At 41.6% G+C, this 26,396-nt stretch overlaps 2 long non-coding RNA genes across 5 annotated transcripts; both read left to right on the top strand.

The window, feature by feature from the left end:
• Nucleotides 1–66: 66 nt before the first annotated feature.
• Nucleotides 67–26,333, top strand: LOC102164743 (uncharacterized). Of its 4 annotated transcripts, none has more exons than XR_014826217.1 (5): nt 67–132; nt 379–477; nt 8,254–8,401; nt 21,479–24,691; nt 25,836–26,333. It is a non-coding gene; the product is annotated as an uncharacterized LOC102164743 (long non-coding RNA). The 4 variants fall into 4 exon arrangements; XR_014826219.1 differs by having other exon boundaries at nt 379–456; XR_014826218.1 differs by lacking the exon at nt 25,836–26,333 and having other exon boundaries at nt 67–194; nt 21,479–23,670.
• Nucleotides 10,713–21,015, top strand: LOC146397056 (uncharacterized). Its single transcript, XR_014826233.1, has 2 exons — nt 10,713–10,758; nt 17,573–21,015. It is a non-coding gene; the product is annotated as an uncharacterized LOC146397056 (long non-coding RNA).
• Nucleotides 26,334–26,396: the final 63 nt, after the last annotated feature.

The following is a 26,396-nucleotide window of genomic DNA, read 5'->3' on the forward strand; positions in this document are numbered from 1 at the left end:
CGCGAGACGTCGCTCGATCACGTGATTCCTGGTACCCTCTAGACTGCCTGCATTTAATCAGGTTAGGGACGTGAAGTGGGCGGGGTTACTAAGGAAGGAAATGGCGTAACTATGATGCACAAGTTACCGGATGTACGTTCGTCTTGTCTCAGTTCTGGCTCAGTGAGGGGAGCTTTTGGATTGTTAATTTAGGGGTGGGTGCTGTCCGGCTTTTCCAGAGGTTCGCAGGGTGCTGGGTAGTGGGAGGAAAGGGGTTTAATGTAGCATTCATACTAGCGGTTGGTTCTCATGCAGTCGGGGTACCAGCCGCATCAGCATCGCCTGGTTTTTATTTTTTTACAATAATTTAAAATTTATTGCAAAAATTATTTATTACAGATTCTCAACCTCAGGCCTCTGAATCAGAAACTCAACTCTGAGGATAGGCTCAGCAACCTGTTTCATGGAGCCCTCCAAGTAATACCAAAGTCCGGGCAGGTTTGAGCTGTATATAATAATAAAAGTCTTGGAGTTCTCTTGTGGCGGCAGCGGGTTAAGGATCCTCAAGGTTTCCGCGTTGTCAGTGCAGCGGCTTTCATTACCGTGGCTCGGGTTTGATCCCTGACTCAGCAACTTCCACATGGCTCTGGCAAAAAAAAAAAACAAACATAAAAGGTCTTTGTGGCTACAAAAGCGCTGATTAGGTTATGGCAGAACCCATTGGACAGGAGAATGGTTTATTTAAAACCCATTTGGGGAGTTCCCGTCGTGGCGCAGTGGTTAACAAATCCGACTAGGAACCATGAGAACCATGAGGTTGCGGGTTCGATCCCTGGCCTTGCTCAGGATCTGGGTTGCCGTGAGCTGTGGTGTAGGTCTGCTCGGATCCCGCGTTGCTGTGGCTCTGGTGTAGGCTGGAGACTACAGCTCCCATTCGACCCCTAGCCTGGGAACCTCCATATGCCGCGGGAAGCGGCCCTAGAAAAGGCAAAAAGACAATAAATTAATTAATTAATTAAAACCCATTTGGGGAATTCCACTGTGGCGCCCTGGGTTAAGCATCCAGCATTGCCACAGTGCTGTGACAGGTTGCTGCAGCTGCAGCTCAGATTTGATCCCTGGCCCAGGTATATTCCATATTCCAAGGGTGTGGCAGGAAAAAACCCAAACCTCTTTTGTTAGCCCTTACCTGGTTTTCATTACGTTATGTAGGTTAATATCGCCTGAAGGGGAACAAGTTATAATCTTGGGTGATAAGCAGAGTGGTGTGAATACTTCCATTTATGTTTAAAAAGAAATGTGCATCAAGTGTGTAATCTTATGTGCTGTTTATGGACTGATAAACAAACCTGGAGATTTGGAATGAAAGCAAAATGTTTTCACTGATTATGCTTTTTACTTTTTAATCCTCTTTTTTCATAGCATAAAAGTTTTTTCCAAATTAAAAAATATATATAGTTTAAAAAAGGGTAAAGGCCTGAGACACAGAGGCTATATGAATGCCAGGAGAGAATCTTCCCTGGAGGATTGGGGTCTTGCTAGAACTTTAAGAAAGTCCTCCTCTAATGTGGGCTAACTCTTCTGGATTGTGACAACATCTTGCTTCAGTGCCTTCTTGCCTTCTCTTTTCTTTTGTTTTCTTTTCTTTTCGAAGAGGTCTTAATGTGTTCTTCTCTATGTACACACTCATCCCTCATGTTGAGTCAGATAACTATAGAGAGAAAACCAGGACAGGTTTGTTATGATTGAGGTGATAGTCAACTTGCAAGAACTGAAAATGCTGGAGTTCCCATGGTAGTGTTAATGAACCCAACTAGTATCCATGAGGACTCAGGTTTAATCCCTGGCTTTGTTCAATGGGTTAAGGATCCAGTTTTGGCATGAGCTTTGGTGTAGATCACAGACGCAGCTTGGATCCCTAGTTGCTGTGGCTGTGGTGTAGCCTGACAGCTCTAAGCTCTGATTCGATCTCTAACCTGGGAACTTCCATATGGTGTGGACGCAGCCCTAAAAAGACAAAAACAACAACAAAAAAACCAAACCAAAAAAAAAAACCTGCTGCAGAGGGCAGCAGTGTGTAGCTAGAATTAAGAGGGAAGACAAACCAGAGAGGATGTCCTCTCTGGTTTTTCCTTAATATAGTAGAAATCTGTTTAAAATATAATGTAGTTTTTGACAACTGCCGTTATTTTAATTGTGTATGTTTAAAAGCTAATGCCAGAAGGATCTTCCTTGAATATTAACTTTATAGTTGTACAAAAATTTCTCAAATAATAATAGATGCAAACTATTGCCTTTGGAATGGATAAGCAGTGAGATCCTGCTGTGTAACATGGGGAACTATGTCTAGTCACTTATGATGGAGAATGATAATGTGAAAAAAAAGAATGTATACATGTATGTGTAACTGGGTCACCATACTGTACAGTAGAAAATTGACAGAACACTGTAAACCAGCTATAATGGAAAAAAAATCAAAATCATTATACAAAAAGTTAAAAAAAATTTTTCTCAAATAAGAACTCTTCATGAACCCCCTAGATCAGAAAATAGGTGAAGATTTATAGGAGTTCCTGTTGTGGCTCAGCTATAACAAACCCAACTAGTATACATGAGGACTCAGGTTCAAACCCTGGTCTTGCTCAGTGGGTTAAGGATCCCATGTAGCCATGAACTGTAAACTGTGGTGTGGGTTGCAGACCTGGCTCAGATCCCACACTGCTGTGGCTGTGGTGTAGGCTGTCAGCTGCAGCTCTGATTTGACTCCTAGCCTGGGAACTTCCATATGCCTTGGGGGTGGTCCTATTGAAAAAAAAAAAAAAAAAAAAAAAGGACAGACAAAAGATTTATAAGCTCCAGTATAGATTTTTTGATAACTCTTGTTTTCAGGATTGCTTTTAATCTATCCCTCAGTGCAACATAGATTATATTTGGAAAGAAAAGATATAATGAATATTATTAGTTCTCATGAAGAGATAACAGGCACCATTCTAATCACTTTACATGTATTCATTTATTTTTCACTATGAGTCTGTGTACTTTTAAAGACCAAATGGGGAGTTTCCGTTGTGGCTCAGTGGGTTAAGAACCTGACATAATGTCTGTGAGGATGGGGGTTCGATCTCTGGCCTCGCTCAGTGGGTTAAGGATCCAGCATTGCCACAAGGTTGAAAATGAGGCTCGGATCCTGTGTTGCCATAGGTTGAAGATGAGGCTCGGATCCTGTGTTGCTGTGGCTGTGGCGTAGGCTGGCAGCTGCAGCTCTGATTCAGCCCATAGCCTGGGAATGTTCATAGTGCAGCCCTTAAAAGCAAAAAAAAAAAAAAAAAAAAAAAAAAGTAGAAGAAGAAGAAAAGAAAGAGACTAAAAGGAGTAAATACTAGCTTTGACTAAGATTGTTACTTCAGATAGCCATTCTGACTTACCATCTCCTTTGACATGTCACAATCTAGTTTCAATGTCTGATATTTCTTAAAGCATTCTCACTCAAATTTAATCATGTTTATTCTTCAAAAAGAACTGTATCTAAAATGTCATTGACACAGGTTTGATCCCTGGCCTTGCTCAGTGGGTTAAGGAGCCTGCGGGGCTATGGCTGTGGCTGTGGCTAGGCCAGCAGCTATAGCTCCGATTTGACCCCTAGCCCAGGAACCTCCATTTGCTACAGGTGTGGCCCTAAAAAGACAAAAAATAAAATAAAAATAAAACCTCTTTTTCTTCAAACCCAGTATTTATTTTATTGAAACTCAATAAGTAAATAAAATTTAAAGACTTCAAATATATATACAGCTGTTTCCTTTCTCTGCTAAAGAAAATTAAAGTATAGCAGCTGCCTTTGGAATTTACCAAGTCACTGCAGAACATGAGTATGAAATTAATATGTTTTAATTAAAGGGGAGATTGTGTTCTTTAGCTTAGCTTTTATTGTATCCCTTCTCGACTAAAAGTAGCCCCAGATTTGCCTGCATTTTTTGCTATCTGTACAAATGCCTAAGGTGATGAATTAGAGATGTGTACATAGTCATAATAACTGTCTATGCCCTTTGCCCTTTTTAGTCATAATAGGTGTTGTGAGTGTTTGTGTGGACATTTGCTGCAGGGCAAGCTGCTGGCTTTTTCTGCCTATTGAGTGTTTTGGGGGACAGTGTAGTGAAAACTTATCCTGGAATGACTCTTAGGTGGCATCATCCATTTAAGTCTGATGGACCTTAAATGAATGCTGACCAGTGCAGGTGCTCATCAGTCATAACAATCCTGATTTGTCCACTGAAATCTGTACTGCCTTGCTAGTCTTAGAATGTACATTTTTAGCTCTTTTGTGTTTTACATGTACCACTAAAGAATGGAAAACATACCACTAAAAGCAGAAAATAAGGGATTTCTTTAGTTTGGAAAAGATGATAATCTAAGTCTTTAGAGGGATCATAAATGGCCGAGTCATCAAAGTTCTTTAGACCTGTTTGAAATTAGAGTTTAATAGTACTCTTACGTTCTTGGGGCAAAAAGGACAAAATTCTCAAACATCACAGATTTATTGTTAATAGTTAATTATATTAATTGGTAATGTAATTTTAAAAATTGTTTATATCTACTCTAGATAAAGTGAATGATTAATAGATTTTTGTTAAAACTGAAAGGGAAGAAAATTATGTAAAATAAAAAGGTTTGGAGTTCCCAATGTGGCTCAGCAGGTTAAGGACCTGACATCTCTATGAGGATCAGGTTTAAGAGGAACAAATGAAATGACTGTGAGGAAAGAATCAGATCCAGAGTGTGGTACATAAGAAAATTGGCCAAAATTCTTCAGGAGGTCAGTGTCATTGAAAAGGGTGGGGATGGAATTCCCGTCGTGGCGCAGTGGTTAACAAATCTGACTAGGAACCATGAGGTTGTGGGTTCGGTCCCTGGCCTTGCTCAGTGGGTTAAGGATCCGGCGTTGCCATGAGCTGTGGTGTAGGTTGCAGACACGGCTCAGATGCCACGTTGTGGCCCTGGCATAGGCTGGTGGCTACAGCTCTGATTCAACCCCTAGCCTGGGAACCTCCATATGCCGTGGGAGCGGCCCAAGAAATGGCAAAAAGACAAAAAAAAAAAAAAATTGAAAAGGGTGAGGACTATTCTAGATTATGAGACAGAAGACCTAACAAATGCAATGGGTAAATCTTGATTGAGTCTTGGTTTGGAAAAATAAAACTATTAAAGATAATTTGAGGAATTCCTGTTATGGTGCAGTGGAAACATCCAACTGTATCCATGAGGATGCAGGTTCAATCCCTGGCCTCAGTCAGTGGGTCAGGGATTCGGCATTGCCATGAGCTGTGGTGTAGGTCACAGATGAGCCTCGGCTCCTGTGTTGCTGTGGCAGTGGTGTAGGCTGGTAGCTGTAGCTCTAATTTAGCCCCTAGCCTGGGAACTTACATGTGCTTCAGGTGTGGCCCTAAAAAAGCCAAAAAAAAAAAAAAGAAAAATTGAGGACACTGGGAAATTTGAATACGGACTGGATATTAAATTATATTAAATTATGGTTAATTTTATTAGGTGTGGAGTCACTTAGGTTACTTAGAATGTCTTATTCAGGTATTTTGGGATGAAGTGCCATTATATCTATAACCTACCTTCAAATAGTTCTGCCAAAAAACTATATAAAATTTTGCAAAATTCATTGTTATTATACATGCTATGTATATATAATACATAGTGTTGTTATACTTACTATGTATATATATGGAGAGAGAAAAAATTTAAATGTGGCAAAATATTAAGTCATTGTAGAGGATATCTGTGTTTGTTCATTGTACTAGTCTTTCAACTTTTTTTTTTTAAAGGGCCGCACCAGAGGCACATGGAAGTTCCCAGGCTAGGGATTGATTCAGAGCTACAGTTACCGGCCTATACCACAGCCACAGCCACTTGGGATCCAAGCCACATCTGTGACCTACACCACAGCTCATGGCACGGCCAGATCTTTAACCCACTGAGGGAGGCCAGGGATTGAACCTGCATCCTCATGGATCCTTAGTCGGGTTCGTTAACTGCTGAGCCATGAAGAGAGCTCCCTAGTCTTTCAGCTTTTTTGTGTGTTTCAAAACTTTCAGAAGAAAAAGATGGAGAAAAGTGTTCATAGACTGGCTAGAATAGTTTTGGTGAGTGTTGTGTGTATTGGGGCAGGGGGGTTGGTGGGGGGAAGCATCGGGTAGGTGAGAGAAACTGCAGAAGCTAGCAGTAGCTTAACAAGCTCAGAAGTAATAATAGGAGATTACAGGAGCATATATGACTGTCAGAAACAGAAGGCCACAGAAAGCCAGATGGGTCAAGGCGTAGCAGGAAGATGTGGGCAGTAGAGGCCAAAGCAGTCATAGGAGCTCTTTGAAGGCCAGGAAGGAAAGCATGAGAAAAAATTACTTTGACTTCCTCACATGCAGGAGAGAGGCCAGTGGGCCTTGCTCTCTGATGTGGTGACAGGAGCTTTTTTCATTTTTGGGCTCTGTTTGGCTGTCTCATATAACAGCCTCCAGCAGTAGTCTTAAGATGGTCTTTTAAACCCTGAATTAATTAGATTCATCTGCATCACAGCCCCTGCAAGTGCCCTTTTTATCTGGGTGTTTCCACCCCCATATTCATGTTGCCTATTTATTTATTTATCTTAGAAAAAGATTATCACAGAAAAAGCAGGAAAAGCCTAGTACATTCCACATAACTTTGATTGCACAGTGGATAATAAAACGATCTTTTTTTAAAGGATACTTACACCAAACAAACATGGGTGGTAGAGGGATGTATATTCCCAAATGTAAAGAGGAAAAAACAGACAGTTAATATGACTTTTTCCAGATGCCAGAATGAGCCCAAGTTTTTCCATAGTGAAGCTAGTGGTCCATAGCTTGAGATAGTCACATGTAGCCATGTTATCTGTATAGTGTTAGCAATTGAAAAAAAAAAAAAGGAACTACAGGATGGAGACCTCGGTTCTCAAAGGAACCAGTAGGTGGCAGTGGAGACACAGGCATCTTTTGATATGTGGCCCTCCCCCCTCCCCCCAGTGATGATGGAGCCTTAGTGAAGGAGATTGCTTTGTTGGGGAGGAAATACGGAAAAACAAACAGCAAAAAAAACCTATGGTTTATAGCAGCCAAGTGATGAGGACCTGCTAGTCATCTGTACTCAACTCCTGTTCTTGGTTTTAACGTATGCATTTTTATTTGTACTTGGTATGATTCTTTTGATACAACAACTTTGTATCCAAAATCCTTTAGATCACTTGTGTGCTGTTTACAACATCTCTCTTGTCAATTTTAGAACATAAGCTGAAACATAAGTAGGAAGTTTGGCTCCTTTTGTTCAAGGCCCAATACATTTAATACACGCTTTTTTTTTTCTTTCTTTTTTTTTTTTTTTTTTTTTTTTTAATGGCCATGGACGCAGCATATGGAAGTTTCCAGGTTGAATCCAAGCCACAGCTGCAGTGACACCAGATCCTTAACCCATTGTGCTGGGCTAGGGACCAAAGCCACATCTCTGCAGCTACCTGAGCTGCTGCAGTCAGATACTTAACCCACTGCACCACAGCAGGAACTCTAATACATACTTTTATAGTGACACCTTCATTCTCTGTAATTAGTGCCCATGAATTAGGGCTCTTTCTGGTCCTGGCAGGTGACATAAGTTGGGATTCCTAAGAAAAGGACTCAGATTTCTGTGCTAGAGGTTTATTGTGATGAACCCTTGGGAACATCCCCTGTGAGAGGTGACAGGAACAGGTTGGGGCAGAGGAAGAAAGGAGCTGTACCACAGTTCCAACAGAGGCCTCAGCTAGTCCTGTAGGGGCTCTGGAGCAGGGATGGCCCTTCGGAGATGCTCCCCAGCTTCAGTCAAGGGAGCCAGGGCTTTATACCCACCTACCCCAAACAATCAGTCAATAAATAGGGGCTGCCCCTGGGAAGGGGGCTAAGAGCAATTGAACTGAAAACTGTCGGCCACCAACAGTCCCTGCTTCTGGAAGATCAAGCACCTCAGTACTGAAGAGGAAATCTGAGCAACACACCACAGCATCCACAGTAGGAAAGAAGGCATACTTCCCACATTGCATCCCTTATTTTTGGCTCCTCTGATGCTGCCTCTCTTGCAGAAGCTACCGGTTTTAAAAACCATGAAACAATGTCACCTTACCATCTTGTTTTCCCTGTGTTAAAAGCTAATGGAAAAATGCCTGGGCACTTCCTGCAGATGAGTTTTGTTTCCAGTTGATTTCTGATATGTTTATTTTTTATATTATAGGAGAACTTGCTTGTGCTTAAGCATCTCAGGTACAAAGATGAAGCATTTCCATTGTTGAATGATGCTCCAAAACTTTTTGGCACAGTTGGAGATTGTTTATACGAGCACATCAAATAGGGCAACTTTTATAAAAAGAAAAGCCACTGGGGTAAGTTTTATGTTCTTTTTTAAAAAGGGGGAATAAATGATATTTTCTGAAAGTAGCCTCTTTGTAGGCAGAAAATGCATGATCAACTATTTATAAAGAACTTTTTTTTTTTTTTTTTGTCTTTTTAGGACCATACCCCACAGCATATGAAGGTTCTCAGGCTAGTTGAATCAGAGCTATAGCCACTGTCCTACATCACAGCCACAGCAACACCAGATCCGAGCCACATCTGCCACCTACACCACAGCTCACAACAACACCAGATCCTTAACCCACTGAGTGAGGTCAGGGATCAAACCTGCGTCCTCATGGATATTAGTCAGATTCATTTCCGCTGAGCCACGATGGGAACTCCCAAAGAACTTTTAAAAATTTATATTTTTGCCTGACTTTGCCTTTTATATTCTGTGCTACGGATGTCCTTCTTAATTTTTTTTTTCCAGTTTCAGCTACGGGCATCACTTTTCACACTTATAGTAATTTGACTAATTCTACTTGCTGAATGTCTTTTGGATGCATTCCCTTTTCTCCATCCCATTGCTGCAGACCAGGCTGTCATCATTTCTCACCTAGCTCGATCCAGTAGCTTAAGATGGGGATCCTTCCATGAGATGCATCTTCCACACTTGGCTGCCAGATTGATCTTCTGGATATGCCAATCCAAGCATCACCACACCCACCCCTCAAAATTCCCATTTGTTAGCCTTCCATATAAAGCCTTTGGTGATTGGGCCATAGCCTGCTTCTCAGCCTGAGCCCTGACCATACTCTCCATGTATGAACCTACCCTCTTCTTTCATGCACTACAGCTTTGCCTCTAATATCTGTTCTACATTCACATGCCTTTCCCCCACTTTCCTGCCTGGAAGAATATCTTTAATGACCCAGTTCTGATGGGGCTTTGGTGACTGCTCACCAGCTTTCACAGAGCTCCTCGCTTCCCATTTCTTCTCCCTTAGTGTTTTGAATCTAGTAACAAACACCCTGAGCTATTGGTGTTTAGAATGGAGCTATTCTAGACATGATATCTAAGGGGCAATGATCACATCTTGTACTTTTTCGCATCGTCAACATTTGGCAAGATGTCTCCGGGACTAGTAGAATCCAGTCTCCTTGAGAATGTGGAGGAAGCAAACTTTAGATAGCAGTGAATATTATGTTTGACTTTGAAGAATGTTCTAAAGACTTCTTGTATTTAGCATTATGATATTTCTCTGACACATGGGCACATGATATCCGTTGCTTTATAAGGTTATTACTATAGTAAGATAAAAGGAGTTACCATTTTCTTTATTTTTAAAAAATTTTTATTATAGTTGATTTACAATGTTCTGTGAATTTCTGCCATACAACATATTGATCCAGTCGTACATATATATACACATTCTTTTTCTCATATTATCTTCTATCATGTTCTATCACAAGTGATTAGATATAGTTCCCTGTGCTATACAGCAGGATCTCATTGCTTATCCATTGTAAATGTGACAGTTTGCATCTACTAACCCCAAACTCTCAGTCCATCCCATTCCCTCCCCCTCAGCAACCACAGTCTGCTCTCCATGTTTGTGAGTCTGTTTCTGTCCCATAGATAGGCTCATCTGTGCCATATTTTAGATTCCACATATAAGTGATATTGTGTGGTATTTGGGGAGATAGTGTTTTGAAGCATTTTCTTGGTGGAAAGAACTTCTAATTGATCCTAAGTAATGGTGTGTCTCTTGGCAGGCAGTTGAAAGTGATTTTTACATTCTTGTTTGCTGGTAAGGATATAGATACAGACAAAAGCACTATAATAGCTTGATTATGAGCACTTCAGTCAGTGTATCTCTGTTTTGTCTTTTTTTCCAGTGTTACTGATTAGGTACCTTTTTGATGCTTTTTCCATAGGCAGAGTGAAGTAGAACCAATTAATCTGACAGTCAGTAGAAGAACCAAACTCATGTAACTGAGACAAGAAAGTAACTACAATTTATGGATATATGTGGCCATTCATCTTGTGGTTTATTTAGAGAAAATACTAAACACAGAGCCCATGTTTATTTATTCTCATTTTTGCTGTGTCTTCTAAAAAAGTGTCCTGGGATAAAGTACTGTTTTCTGCCCTATCTAAAGAAAACGAGTTTAACCATATTTCCTGTATCCTTATAAGGCAAACAAGTTGATGTGAATGTAATAGCTGTTTCTAACAGTTTGTGAGTTGTGAGCCCAGATTAAATGATCGTGGGCTTTCATTTTTTTGTTTGTTTGTTTTGGTTGTAATCGATGTTCTGTGTGGTCTTACTCAGTTTTTCATTTGCATTGCTCTCAGATTTCTATTTTATGATCAAAAGAAGACACATCAGCTTTCTTGACTGGTAGGTAAAACAGCACACTTGACTGCAACCTAAAGTTCTAGTGTGGATTCTACCTCTCACTAGCTGGGAGATCTTCAGCAGGGAGACCTTATGGATATCAGCCTCCATTTCTTTATCTGTTTTTCTTTGCAGCATATGGAAGTTCCCAGGCTGGGGGTCAAATCTGAGCTGTAGCCACCAACCTACATAACCACAGCCATAGCAACACTAGATCCCAGCCACATCCTCCACCTATACTGCAGTTTGCGGCAGCACTGGATCCTTTAACCCACTGAGCGATGCCAGAGATTGAACCCGCATCCTTATGGACTGTAGTCAAGTTTGTTTGCGCTGAGCCGCAATGTGAACTCCCATGTGATTCTTAGTTTATGGGAAGTCAAGAAAGTCGACATCAGATCTTCCTTGATTAATCCAGTCCATAGATAATTACTCAGTCCTACCCCCATCTCTCCTTCCTCTGAGCTGCTACTGAAGTATATCAGGCTATACAGTCTAACTCATATTAGTCCTCTGATGGTAAGCTCTAGGAAGGCAGGGTTCCACATATGAAATTTCATACCCTCCCTTCCCTCCCTGGCCCCACCCTGGCCAACTCCCAGATCTAGGCCTTTGTTGTAGAATCAATTAATATATGTTAGCTAAAGAAGGAAGCTCAGGGACTCTACAGCTGTCTATTAAGAACTGATTTTTTTTACGATACAGAGAAAAAAAGGTCATTTGGCAAGAATTTCCTTTGATAACTTCCCCCTCCAATACATACATCTAAAAATATTTTATGTTAATTCACCCTTGAAAAGATTGAAAAAATATGGCTATATTAAAATGTAACTCATGCATACAACCAAAAACATCATTACAAAGTTAAAGATAAACCCCAGACCACAGAAAATATTTACAGAAAGAAGTAGTAACCAGAATTAAAAAAAAAAAAAATCCAGCCCATCCTTAAGAAAACAGATAAATAACCCAACAAAAAAGTGAAAACAATGGGGAGGAGAATGAGTTCTTACTGTGGCACAGTGGGTTAAGGATCCAGTGTTGCTGCTGCTGGGGCATAGGCCCAGGAACTTCCATATGCTGCAGGTACATCTGAAAAAAAGGGGGGAAAAAATAATGAGGAAGAAAAAGAAGAGATGATATGAACAAGCAATTTACAAAAGAACCTAACAGCCAATAAACATATGAAAGATACTCAAGCTTATGATTAATCAGGGATATGTCAACAAAAACTCATTAAATGGAAGAGAAAAAAAATTTTTTTTTTTTTTGCTCTTTAGGGCTGCACCTGAAGCATGTGGAAGTTCCCAGGCTAGAGGTCGAATCAGAGCTGCTGCTGCCGACCTACGCCACAGCCACAGCAACGCAGGATTGAGCCACATCTACAAACTATACCACAGCTCAAGGCAATGCTGGATCCTTACCCCACTGAGCAAGGCCAGGGATCAAACCTGCATCCTCATGGAAACTAGTCAGGTTTGTTTCCACTGTACCACATTGGGAATCCCCAGGAGAAAATTTAAAAGTTGAAAGCAAAAAAAACAAACAAACCCCAGAAAATGGTAACACTCATGCATAATTGATGGGAGTACATGTTGTTTTATCCACATTGGATAAAGTTGGCTTTATCTACTTAGGCTAGACTGACAGCAACAGTTTTAAAAGTAGATTTGTAATAGTTACATGATGTTAAGGTCTATGGAGAAAAAAAGGAGCTTAAGGGGATAGTTAGTGCAAAAGGATGGCATAAATTATATTCATTTTATAACAAATGGTCAGGAACGCCTCCTTGAAAAATTGCCTTTGGAGCTGGTATTTGAAAGGAGCAAGAGGAGTTCCCGTCATGGTGCATCGGAAACGAATCTGACCAGGAACCATGAGATTGTGGGTTCAATCCCTGACCTTGCTCAGTGGGTTAAGGATCCGGCATTGCCGTGAGCTGTGATGTAGGTCATAGACGCAGCTTAGATCTGGCGTTGCTGTGGCTGTGGTGTAGGCCGGCAGCTGTAACTCCGATTAGACCCCTAGCCTGGGAACCTCCACATGCCTCGGGTGTGACTCTAAAAAGACAAAAAGACCAAATAAATAACTAAGTAAATATGAAAGGAATAAGAATTGAGAACCATGTGGATATCTAATAGACCATTTCTAGCAAAGGGAACAGCAAGTATAAAGACTCTGAGGTGGGAGCGTCCCAGTTTGGCATATGTTAAGTTTGAAAGGTCTATTGTATATTCAAATGGTTCCCTTTTATAATTTCTGTTCCTCTACTGAAGAACCAAACAAAAATTCTGGAAGAGAAATATACAATATCTAATTCAGTAGATCAGCTTAACGTGGCTAGAGATGTTAAAGAGTCAGTACACTTGAAGACTGATCAATAGAAATGATCAAAACTGAAAAGAGGAAAAAAAGCTTTAAAAAAATTAATAAAGCCTCAGTGACATCTGTGTCAATATCAAAAGTGTCAACATGGTTGTAAATTGTTATCCCCAAAGATGAGAGAGAAAATAATTCATAAAATTTTTTTTAGAAAATAGTGGCTAAAATTTTTCCAATTTTGTTGGAAGACTTGAAATTACAGATTCAAGCAGCTTAGGAAATGCCAAGCAGAATAAGTACATTAAAAAAACAAATAGGAGTTGTCCTGGCTCAGTGGAAACGAATCTGACTAGTATCCATGAGGATGCAGGTTCAGGTAGTGAACCAGACTGGGAACCATGAGGTTGCGGGTTCGGTCCCTGGCCTTGCTCAGTGGGTTAAGGATCTGGTGTTGCCATGAGCTGTGGTGTAGGTTGCAGACACGGCTTGGATCCCACATTGCTGTGGCTGTGGTGCTGGCTGGCAGCTGTAGCTCCAATTCGACCACTAGCCTGGAAACCTCCATATGCCACTGGTACAGCCGTAAAAAAACAAAAAAGACAAAAACAAACAGACAAATAAAGCAGAGTTCCCACTGTGGCCCAGTGGTAACGAAGCCAGACTACTATCCATGAGGATATAGTTTGGATCCCTGGCCCTGCTCAGGGGGCTAAGGATCCAGCATTGCCATGAGCTGTGGTGTAGGTTGCAGATTTGGTTTCAGATCTAGTATTGCTATGGCTGTGGTGTAGGCTGGGAGCTGCAGCTCTGATTCAACCCCTAGCCTACTGCAAATGTGGCTCTAAAACAAACAAATGAGTAAAGCAAACCTATACACATCATATTCAAACTGCTAAGAGCAAAAGATCCTGAAAAATACAGAGCACCTACTGAGTGCTAGGTGCAATTTTAAGCCCTGGAATAAAATAATGAACAAGACAGTTTTAGTCCTACTTCTAGCCAATACATTTTTTTAATGTATTTTTTTTTATTTTTTGCTTTTTTAAGGGCCCTACTTTCAGCATATAGAAGTTCCCAGGCTAGGGGTCCATTCAGAGCTGCAGCTGCTGGCCTACGCCAAAGCCATAGCAGCACGTATCCGAGCCACGTCTGCAACCTACACCACAGCTCATGGCAACACCAGATCCTTAACCCACTGAGCAAGGCCAGGGATCAAACCCGAATTCTCATGGATCCCAGTCTGGTTCACTACCTGAACACAATGGGAACTCCTAGCCAATACATTTTTTAAACAAACAAAAAAAAAATTGTTTTTGTTGTTGTTGATTTACAGTGTTGTGTTAGTTTCTGATGTACAACAAGCTGATTCAGTTTTATTTATTTATTTATTTATTTGTCTTTTTGCCTTTTCTAGGGCCGCTCCTATGGCATATGGAGGTTCCCAGGCTAGGGGTCTAATCAGAGCTGTAGACACTGGCCTACGCCAGAGCCACAGCAAAGCGGGATCTGAGCCATGTCTGTGACCTACACCACAATTCACGGCAACACCAGATCCTTCACCCACTGAGCAAGGGCAGGGATCGAACCCGCAACCTCATGGTTCCTAGTCAGATTTGTTAACCACTGTGCCACGACGGGAACTCCTGATTGAGTTACATATATATATATATATTATGTGTATATATTTCTATCCATGTTGCTGCAAATGGCACTATTCCCTTTTCTACACTCCCTCTCCAACATTTATGTTTTTATTTATTTTTTAGCTAAAGTTTATGCTTTATTCAGATTTCCTTAATTTTAACCTAATATCCTTTTTCTTTTTTTAACTACTTTAAAATTGATATAGGAGTTCCCATTGTGGCACAGTGGAAATGACTCTGATTAGTAACCACGAGGTGGGTTCAATCTTGGCCTTGCTCAGTGAGTTAAGGATCCCTGGCCTCGCCGTGAGCTGTGGTGAGGGTCACAGATGCAGCTTGGGTCCTGTGTTGCTGTGGCTGTGGTGTAGGCTGGCAGCTGTAGCTCAGATTTGACCCCTAGCCTAGGAACCTCCATGTGATGCAGGTGTGGCCCTAAAAAGAAAAAAAAAAATTTTGGTGTATATTTAATTTACAATGTTGTGTTAGTTTCACGTGTATAGCAGTGATTCAGTTCGATATATATTCTTTTTCATATTCTTTTCTGTTATAAGTTATTATAAGATATTGAATATATCTCCCTGTGCTATATGGTAGGTCCTTATTGTTTATCTATTTTAATTCTTTTTTTTTTTTTTTTAAGGGCTGCACTAGTGGCATATGGAAGTTCCCAGGCTAGGGATCTAATCAGAGCTGCCTTTGCCGACCTATACCACAGCCACAGCAATGCCAGATCTGAGCCATCTGTGACCTACACCTCAGTTCACTATAACCCTGAATCCTTAACCCACTGAGTAGGGCCAGGGTTTGAACCCTCATCCTTATGGATACTAGTAGGGTTTGTTACCTCTGAGCCATAACGGGAACTCTTGTTTATCTGTTTTATAAATAGTATGTGTATACTAATCCCAAAGTCCTATTTAAGCTCTCCCCCCGACCCCCACCTCCCACTATCCCCTTTGGTAATCATAATTTTGTTTTCTATGTCTATGAGTCTATTTTTGTTTTGTAAATAAGTTCATTTGTGTCTTTTTAAAGAATTAACATGTAAATGATATATGGTATTTGTCTTTATCTGACTTACTTCACTCAATATAATAATCTCTAGGTCCATGCATGTTGCTGCAAATGGCATTATTTCATTGGTTTTTTTTATGGCTGAGTAGTATTCCATTTTATGTATATACCACGTCTTCTTTATCCATTCATCTGTCAATGAACACTTATGTTGCTTCCATGTCTTAGCTATTGTAAATAGTGCTGCTGTGAACATTGGGGTGCACGTACCTTTTAGAATTATGGTTTTCTCTGGATATATGTTCTGGAGCAGGATTGCAGGATCATATGGTAAATCTATTTCTAGCTTATTACAGAACTCCCATACTCTTCTCCATAGTGGCTGCACCAATTTACATTCCCACCAACTGTGCAGGAAGGTTCCTTTTTCTCCACACCCTTTCCTGGCATTTATTATTTGTAGATTTTTTAATGACAGCCATTCTGACTGGTGTGAAGTAATACCTCATTGTAGTTTTGATTTGCATTTCTCTAATAATTAGTGATATTGAGCATGTTTTCATGTGCCTGTCGGCCATCTGTATGTCTTCTTTGGGGAAATGTCTGTTTAGCTGCTGCAGTGACAATGCTGGATCCTTAATCCACTGCACCACAAAGGAACTTCCATTTCATAATTTTCTTGCTTCTTGTAGACTTTTCTTTTCTACCTAGAAAATTTCCTTTAGCATTTTTTGTAAAGCTGGTTTATGGTGTTGAATTCTTTTATCTTTTGCTTGTCTGTGAAGCTTTTGATTTTCCCCTCAAATCTGACTGAGAGCCTTGTCGTGTAGAATATTCTTTGTTGTACGTTTTTCTATTTCGTCACTTTAAGTATATTGTGCTTCTTCCTTCTGGCCTGCAGAGTTCTGCTGAAAAGTCAGCTGATAGCCTTATGGGAGTTCCCTTGTATGTTATTTGTTGCTTTTCCATGGTTTTTTTTAATACTTCTTTATCTTTAATTTTCTCATTTTTTAATTTTTTTATTTTTTATTTTTTAGGGCCACACCTGCAGCATATGGAGGTTCCCAGGCTAGGGGTTGAATCGGAGCTGTAGCGGCTGGCCTGCAGCACAGCCACAGCAATGTGGGATCCAAGTGGTGTCTGTGACCTACACCACAGTTCATTAGCCCACTGAGCGAGGCCCGGGATTGAACCTGCATCCTCATGGTTACTAGTCAGATTCATTAACCGCTGAGCCACGACGGGAACTCCCTAATTTTCTCATTTTGATTATGGTGTGTCTTGGTGTGTTCCTCTGTGAGTTAATCAATCCTATATGGGACTTTCTGTGCTTTAGTCTATTGTTTACTTCTAATGTATTTTTCATTTCAGCTATTGTATATTTTTCTGTTTGGTTGTTCTTTATATTTTCTAATTCTTTGTTTAAAACTTCTAATTTCTCATTCTGTGCATCCATCCATTCTCCTCTCTTATTATTCTTTGATCATCTTTATGATCATTACTCTGAACTCTTTCTCACATAGATGGACTATCTCTACAACACTTAGTTTTTCTTCTAGAGTTTTAGCTTGTTCTTTCACCTGAAACATAGTCCTCTGTCACCTTGTTTTGTCTAAATTGCTATTTTTATTACTTATTTATTCTTGTCTTTCTAGGGCTGCATCTGCAGCATATGGAGGTTCCCAGGCTTGGGGTCCAATCGGAGTTGTAGCTGCTGACCTATGCCACAGCCACAGCAATGCCAGATCCTTAACCCATTGAGCAAGGCCAGGGATCAGACTCGTTTCCACTGTTCCACGATGGAAACTCTGCTACTTTTATTTTTATGTTTGTTGTAGGTTAGTTACATTTCTCGACCTTGGAGAAGAGGCCCTCTGTTGAAGACATCCTATGTGTCCCAGTAGTGCATTCCCCTTTCATCCCCCAAAAGCCAGGGGCCAGCTGGTCCCAGGGTAGTGTCTGACCTGCATTGCAGACTCAGTCTAGGCTGTAGGACTGTGATTTTCTTGCTTTTGGTGTCAGCGCCCAGTGGCTGAGGCTGGTCTAGAGGCTTGAGCAGGATTTCTGATGGAAGAGGCTGGTGTCTGCCCACTGGTGAGTGGAGCTGGGCCTTAGCCCTCTTGTAGGCAGGGCCATGTCTAGGGGTGTGTCTGGAGGCAGCTCTGGACTCAGGAAGTCTTTAGGCAGCGTGGCTGCTGATGAGTGGGCTGTATCCCTTCCCAGTTAGTTATTTGGCCTGAGGGATCCCTGCACTGGAGCTTATAGACTGTTGGGTGGTGCCAGGTCTTGGTGCCAAGGTGTTAGCCTCCAGGAGAGCTCATGCAGATGAATGCTACCTGATATATCCACCATCAGCATCCCTGTCCCCAGGGTTAGCCACAGCTTCCCCTTGCTTCTGCAAGAGACCCTCCAAGACCAACAGGTAGATTTGACCCAGGCTCCTGCCATATTTTTGCCTTTTCCCTTGGTCCCAGTGCATATGAGATTTTGTGTGTGCCCTTTAATAATAAAGTCTCTATTTACCCCAAACCTGTAGGGCTCCTACAATCCAACCCCACTGGCCTTCAAAGCCAAATGTTCTGGGGGCTCCTCTTCCTGATGCTGGACCTCTGGGCTGGGGGGGTCTGACATGCAGATCAGAACACTCACTCCTGTAGGAGAATCTCTGAATATAATCATCATCCTGTTTGTGAGTCACCCACCCAGCTCATATGGGATTTGATTCTATCATGAATCTGCCCCTCATACCTATATTGTTGTGTTTCCATCTTTGTATCTTTAGTTGTAGATCTTTTTTGGTAGTTTACCCAAAATGTTATCTTTTGTTTGCAATCATTTTCTGCTCATCATTATTACTGATTTCAAATCTACCATGAAAAGACTATAGAATCAATACCAGAAAAATTATTCTTCCTGAACTTAGAGACCAGCTTGAATCGGAAAAATAGAACCCACAGAAAGGTTTGGCTCTCCCAGCTGAATAGGTGTGCATCATCTTTAACTTTGTAAGGAAGCCTCTACTATCTCATCACCACCCACCCCCCCACCCCCTGCCATACACACACACATTGTGAGCTGTCCTCTCCAACATTCCTGCTCCTGCTTCTGCTCTGTCTTCCATCCTCCAAATCTGGTTGGGTACAGAGCCAGGAACCAGGTGAGCCAGCTCTTAACCTCTGCTTCACTGGCTTATTCCAATCCGCTCCTCTGTGGCCTAGTGTTCTTATTCTAGGAGCTTCCAAACAACCATTCTCTTGTAAAGTTTATAGAATGAACCCCATGTGAAAAGTATGCACATGTTTCATTTTTTTCATTGCTGAAGCTAATTACCCCATTAATACTTTCTGTAGATACCTAGTGACCTACCCAAAGTTCTCACCCTAAACTCATTTGATAAATAACATAAGAAGGGCTCTTGAAACCTGACAGAGGCAATATTCCTTGAGAGCATCTAGCCCAAGACACATATGGCAAGTCTGTGGCCAACTCTCTATCTCTGATAAACTCCTTTAGCATGAGGGAGACCCTTTTAGAGTTCATTAAAATGAAATTTAGATGCAGCAGTAATAACAACAAAGGTATACCAAAGATGAAAATAAGTTGTTTATAACAGTGAGTGATGATAGTGGTTTTCTTTTTTAATTGACATCTGTTCACATATTTCTATGCGTGAGGTGCATCTTTCAAAGTGAGTGGGTGACATTTGTCCCAGCCCGGCTGAGCAAGCCAGTGTTTCATGACTCACTTTCTGTGCTATCAACAAACCACCAAGCTTCTTACCTGGGCGTTAACAAACTCACTAAGGAAACTGTTCTAAATACGTCACTATTGAATCTTTAAATGTAATCCAGTTGCCTGTCAACTTACAAACTTTCCCCATATTCTTCAGGTTGTTTCTAACCTTCCTCCTCATCGCTTTTGCAGCCTGACTGGATTTTTATTGGGTTGATCTTAATTTGCATTGAGAAGAAACTGAAATGCCTTCTTTAAAAAGATCATTGTGCATTCACCACACGCAGGTTAGATAGAGCAAAGAGGTGATCTCATAGGGTTTTTCCACCCAATGATTCTGATTTTTGAAACACAAATATGTGAAAGCCCCAATCATTGCCTCTTAAAATCCCCTTTGTGCTCAAAGAGGAAGCTTGGTGCATAGTTTTAGCAAAGTACCAGGAATATCAGATAGCACTGATTCACCAAGTTCTGAAAACAAACCTCAGTTTCTTCAATCGTTGGTTCAAGATGAGAAAACTTCCCTTTGTCTCATACTATGGCATAATATGGCAACAAACCAGATATCAACCTGTCCTCTGGCAAACATGACACATGAATTTGGCAAATGCTCCATCTTTGTCCCCCCGACTCATTGTGCCGTTCTGGCTACAATGCTCCCCAGGTTCTCTATTCAAGTCTTATTTATCTTTGGAGGTCCCACTCTTTCCCAGTAACTTTCCCCAGTTTACTGGTTTAGAGGGACCTTTTCCTCCCCGAACTCCTCTGGCACATATGTCAGAATCTCTTATTCACACACCTATGGGGTAGTGGTGCCTAGCTTACAGTACTGGTGAGCTGTGTTGGCTGGGCATCAGAATCACCCATGCAGCTTTTAGGAATTACAAATGTCCAGGTCTCACAACAGACCTTCTGAATCAGACTCATTACTTAGGTGATTCTGAATTAGCCCTGAAATGAGAACTACCACTTTTCCATCATTGTAAGGATTACATGAGCTAATGTGTTGATAGGCACCTTTTTAAAACGATACGCTTTCATTATAAATTATCATTCTGACTTGTAGTGAACACTGCGGTGTTTCCCTAGTTCCACCTTTAGCCCTTAGCTCCTATTCCCTTCCTTTCTACCAAAACCTCTATATGTTCAGAGGGCCACCCCTCCTCAACACAGTCCCCTTGCGTCAGAGGAAGCCCACCCCTCCCTCAGTGTGAGGTGAGGGACTGAAATGATCGAGGTCCATTGTTCAGGAATGGGTGTGTGCCCCAGTGGCCCAGTGCTGGCATTGAGAAGCAAGAGAAGTGCTAAAGACTTCTGGGAAGGGTCTTCCTCTTGTGGGAAGATTTACTCTTTCTCTTACAATTACCCTAGTTGTTATTGGCAGCCACACTATGGACTTTCTCTTCTCCTTTTCCAGAGTGGGGAGTAAAGGTTTAGGATGACGCTATGAAATATCCTGGATCCTTAATGGTGGGGCAAGCAAACCTGAGATTATCTAAATTTGGACTTCCACTTATGTGCACCAATAAATGCCTAATTGTTTAAACCAGTTCTGTTACTTGTGATTGAAATATCCTCTCAGATACATTGGCTTTTATTCTTTGATCCCAAGTATCACCTGGCACAATGCTCTCTTTAGTAAATGCTCAGTAAGTATTTGTTGAATGATTAATGAATGAGTGATCAAGTACTAGAGATATAGTAACTAAACAAAGTCCCTGTCTTCTTGGATTTTATATTCTGGTGGGAATAAAACTACCTTCGTAGGTCAGGTTAGCAGCTTCTCTACAGAAACAAGCTTTATGTTTTCACTCATGTAAGGAGATGGGTTCAGTGATGTTAGAATAAGAACACTTGTACCAAAGAGTCACTGTTCAGGAATTCACCTGACCACTAAAGTGACTTTCCAAAGTTAAAGAAAAAGGAAATGACAAGCAGGATCATGAAGAATACTTTGTTTCAAGTTTATGAGTCAGAGGAATAACTATAGTGCTCTTATTACTGTATTTCAGCCCCAGAACATAAGTCAGATAATTGCAGAGGACCAGATGGGAAGGCACTGAAGAGCTTAGAAAACTTGATTTTAATAAAGTGATGGAATTTGGAAAAGGTAAAACCAATGACCTACGGAGTTTCAGTCTGGGAGTGTGTAAAACATAATCATGAGAGGTAGCAATTAGCTCATTTCCAGGTCTCCCCTCTGCGTGAAAGCAGGCAAAGGGAGGATGTCTTCCCCCCAGAGATTGTCCAGTGCCAGCTTGTACTGGGGACAGATCTTCCTTAGAGATATTTTAGTATAGGAGAGATCCTCATTTAAGTCTGTCTTCAATGTATTCTTCGTGTATGTGAATATCTCATTCCTTTTCTGGGGAAGTGAACACCAGTAAGGGTGAGTGCAGCCATCACTGAAGATTAAGGAAGGAAGCACCTGATAAGGGAAATGACTGATGTGAAGGCAGAGTCTGGTTAGAAGCAGGCCTGATGGATTCAGCCCAGCTGGTCAGAAAGCAAATTCAGAGGGTGGGGTAGAAAGGAGCAGTCCAACAAAATGAGTTGAGGGGCAAAATCAGAAAGATTAATGATGATGCAAAGCAAAGGTAAACACTCTAGGCCTTGGGAGAAAGGGCTTTAGGGAGCAGGGCTTAGGAACTTCGAAGGCTGACACCAGAGAAATAAAAGTCAGGGACATTGACCCTAAGGTTCTGAGGTCAGGTCTCAGTAATTAAACTCAGCACCATCTCACAGACAGGAGACTGACAAAGCATGACCCCTGCCAGAGTAGGTGTCCCACAGGCCTTGTGAGATAAGGTAATGGTTAGGGCTGTGTAAACGTTCCATGGGGAAATGAGCTCACCAGGCTGTCCTATGAGATGGCAGCAATCAGGCAGTTCTTCATCCTTAAGCTCTAAAACTACAGTTTCTTCTGGAGCTGGCAAAAATTTCAGTTCTCTGAGACAAAAAAGACAATTGTAGTGGACATCTTTCTTTCCCTCCACAACTTCCATCCCTTCTCCTGGTGGTAGCTTTGCAGTTTCCTTTGGGAGACCACTCCTCTGTGGCCCACAGACCATGTGACTCAGGTGAAGCCAATTCCCAGTCACACTCTCCCATCTAGGAGTGGGTGCGTGACTTGGCTTGACTAATTAGCATATTCTATCCCTCTAGACACAATGATTGGTTCAGGGAGGGCATGTGATCCAAGTTGGCCCAATGAAAATCAATTCTGAGATTTTTGCAGGGACTACTGGAAAGGGACAGTTCTCTTTCTGCTGGGGCTACTGAGCTGTGCACTATAGAATATAAACACAGAGCTGGCAGGAGCCACTGCATGGAGAGGACTTGCCAGCAAATGGAACCAATCCACAGGAAAGCAGAGCAGAGACAGAGAGTGAAATTATTCTGGTGATATAATTTGAATCTCTGGTATACCAGCTTAAGTGCCTAATGACAGACCTACTCCTAGTCTTTGTTACTATTGCTTAAGACATCCTGAATTGGGTTTCTGTTACCTGTGACTTGTCATCCTGAAATAATATACAATGGAGACCTTTTATAAATAACTTTGCTTTCTCATCTTTTCAGATGACCTGATGAGATCCAGCCAGTTAACTTATATTTATGTTGCACTTTCTATACTGTGCCAAATATTGTTCTGAGCCCTGGGGATATAGCCATAAATAAAATAAGAGTCCTGGCCCTGAAGGAACTTACCTTCTAGCAGGAGGGGGCAGCCATTAAACAAGTCCACAGTAAATACATAAGAATGATTTAGGTATAGATAAGAGCAATCAAGAAGGTTAAATAGACTCATGAGTGGGAGAGGCTGTTTTTAGTGAGAGTAGCCAGGGAAGGTCTCTTGGAGGAAAAGGTGACATTTGAGTTGAGGTCATAATGTTAAAAAGAGGCAACTGTTCAAAGATCAGCGAAGAATGCTCCCAAGAGAAAGAAGAGCAAATGTAAAGACCTCAGACAGGAACAAGCCTGGCCTGTTCAGAGAAGAAGGTGAGTATGGCCGGAGTGTCCTGAGTGATGGGACAAGTGGAGAGAGAGAAGAAAGGTAAGCTGGGGCAGGCCCCTTGACCTTGTGAGAGTTTGGGTTTTATTCTGATTGCAGTGGGCACTCACAGGAGTGGTAACAGAACCTGACCTACCTCTTAAAAACATTATTATTGGTGGGTGAAGGTTGGACTAACAGAAGACAAAAGGGAAATAAGAAAGACCTATTAGAAGATAATGCAATGGTCCAGGCAAAAGATGGTGGAGGGACTGTGAACTAGGGTTGGAGCAGCAGAGATGGAAATGGAGCAGCAGAGATGGAAATGGAGCAGCAGAGATGGAAATGGAGAAAGGTAATTGTATTTAGAATACACTTTGGAAGCAGAGCCAATAAGGTGTATAAGTTGGTTAGAAGCGAGGTATGAGGAAAAGAGATTATTCAACATAATGACGTAAGTTTTAGCCTGAACAGCTAGGTGGATGATGGTGCCATTTCCAAAAATGAGGAAGCCAAGTTGGGGAGATTTGGGGTAGGAAAGATTCTGTAGTTCTGTCTCAGCTGTGTGAATAGAGACATCAAGTGAGCAGTTGGCTGGCCACATCTGAGTTTGGGGGAGATGTTTAGGCTGGAGATACTTATGTGCAAGTCATAGACATATGGATGGACAAGATGAGTTCACCCAGCTAAGGAAGAGAAGAGAGTTGGTCAAAAACAGCTCTGCCCTGGGCTCTGCACCATTTAGAGAAGAATGAAAATAGGCCAGTGAGGTAAGGTAAAACCCAGACAAATATGATTACAGAAGCCTAGGTAAGGGTTTCAAGAACAAGACAGATGTCATCTAAGTTGAATGCTGTCCCGAGATTTGAGTACAATGAGGACAGAGGACCCATTGTTGGCTTTGGTAAGACAACCCAATATAAGGGGACTTTCAGTGGAGGAATAAGGATGAAAGCAATGAGCAGAGAGTGGAGGAAAACACCCAGGTGGTGCTCTAAGTCTTGCTGGCCAGGTCTAGACACATGGGATGTGTTGACAAGCCCTTGTTAGGGATATGCTGGATTCTTTTATTTTTTAAGAGTCGAATATTTTTAGTTTTTTAATTTAATTTAATTTAATTTTTTTGGCCATGCCTGGGGCATGCAGAAGTTCCAGAGATCGAACCCGCACCATAGCAGTGACCCAAGCCACAGCAGTGACAATACCAATACTTAACCTGCTGAGCCACCAGGTAATTCCTATAGTTTATTTTTCATTTAAATGTATATACAATGAGGAGTTCCTGCTGTGGTCCAGTGGGTTAAGGATCCAACTGCTGGTGGCTCAGGTTGATGTGGAGGTGTGTTCAACCCCTGGCCTGGCTGAGGTGGGTTAAAGGATATGGCATTGCAGCAGTTGCAGCTCTAATTCAACCCCTGGCCTGAGAACTTCCATATGCCATGTGTGCAACCATTAAAATATATATATATATATACACAATGAAATGCACATAGCTTAAGTGATGAGTTTCTTTAATTGAGGTAAAATTCACGTAACATGAAGTGAATCATTTTGGAGTGACCGATTCAGTAGCATTTAGTTCATCACAATGTTGTGCAACCATCACCTCAATCTAGTTCCCTAACAATTTCCTCGTTTCCACGGGAGACCTCATATTCCTTAATGGGTATGGGGTTGTCCTTTTGGTATAGGCTTTAATATACCATTTAATACACTCCAAGAAAACAGGAGATTTGGGCTTTTTAGCTCTAACTAGCTAAACCCCACATAAAACAGTCTTTGTTGAAAGAACACGGACCATGTAAGAAGTCAGGATCCTGGAGTTCCTGTCGTGGTGCAGTGGTTAACGAATCCGACTAGGAACCATGAGATTGTGGGTTCGGTCCCTGCCCTTGCTCAGTGGGTTAAGGATCCGGCGTTGCCATGAGCTGTGGTGTAGGTTGCAGACGTGGCTCGGATCCCGCGTTGCTGTGGCTCTGGTGTAGGCTGGCAGCTACAGCTCCAATTCGACCCCTAGCCTGGGAACCTCCATATGCCGCGGGAGCGGCCCAAGAAATAGCAACAACAACAAAAGACAAAAGACAAAAAAAAAAAAAAAAAAAAAAAAAAGTCAGGATCCTGGTGACCCCTGGGGAGGAGAGAGTTTGTAGTGAATGGATGGAGAGCATGGGGGCGGGGGATGCTAGAAATTGTTTCTTGACCGAGGTGGTGGTTGCCTGGATGTATTCACTTAACGATAATTATTCAAGCTGTACAGTTGTGAAATGTACACTTTTCTGTATATACGCTTCAAGTTAATTTATAAACATAGCTAAGGAATCAGGAGGCCTGGGCTTCCATTCTAGCCCAGAGTTGACTAAGCTGTGTGATCCTAGGCAAGCCAGCTAACCTCTCTGGACCTTCATCTGTAAATGAAGAGGATTGAGCTAGATGCCCTCCAAGGTCCCTTCCACCCTCATGGTTCCACATGTGATTTCCTCCATTCGAAGCTGGACACCTGTTCTGCTGAAATCAGCCTGAAGCCCTCTCTGACCTTGGCGGAGCAGGTGCTGGGCCTTTTGTACCATCCTCCTTTCAGAAACTAACAGTTGCAGCTGACGTCTCTGTGGTACCACTTGTCACCGGCAAGGCAGCTGTGAAGTTAATGAGAGTGCAAATAAAAAGCTGCTAGTAATTAGGCGCCTGGATGTTCAAGCATTATTGTTATTTTAAAAAATCAATTAGCCGAATGAGAAAATGCCATTGAGACAAATGTTTATTTTTCTCCCTAGCGTGATTCCAGCTGGGTAGGAGGATAATGTGGTCAATACCTGAAGGCAAAAATATGTTTCTGATATATTGGAACTAATATATATATTTAAAACTGCATAGGAGAAGATAGAGGCTTTTAATTTTTTTAAGTTTTATAGGGAAAGAAGAAGCTTCACATAATTACT

This window comes from Sus scrofa, chromosome 14 (genome assembly GCF_054392235.1).
Source record: "Sus scrofa isolate SSC_HxYL_T2T_F1_AM1 chromosome 14, Sscrofa_HxYL_maternal_Yorkshire_Landrace_v2.0, whole genome shotgun sequence".
In the NCBI taxonomy this organism is placed as follows: Eukaryota; Metazoa; Chordata; class Mammalia; order Artiodactyla; family Suidae; genus Sus; species Sus scrofa.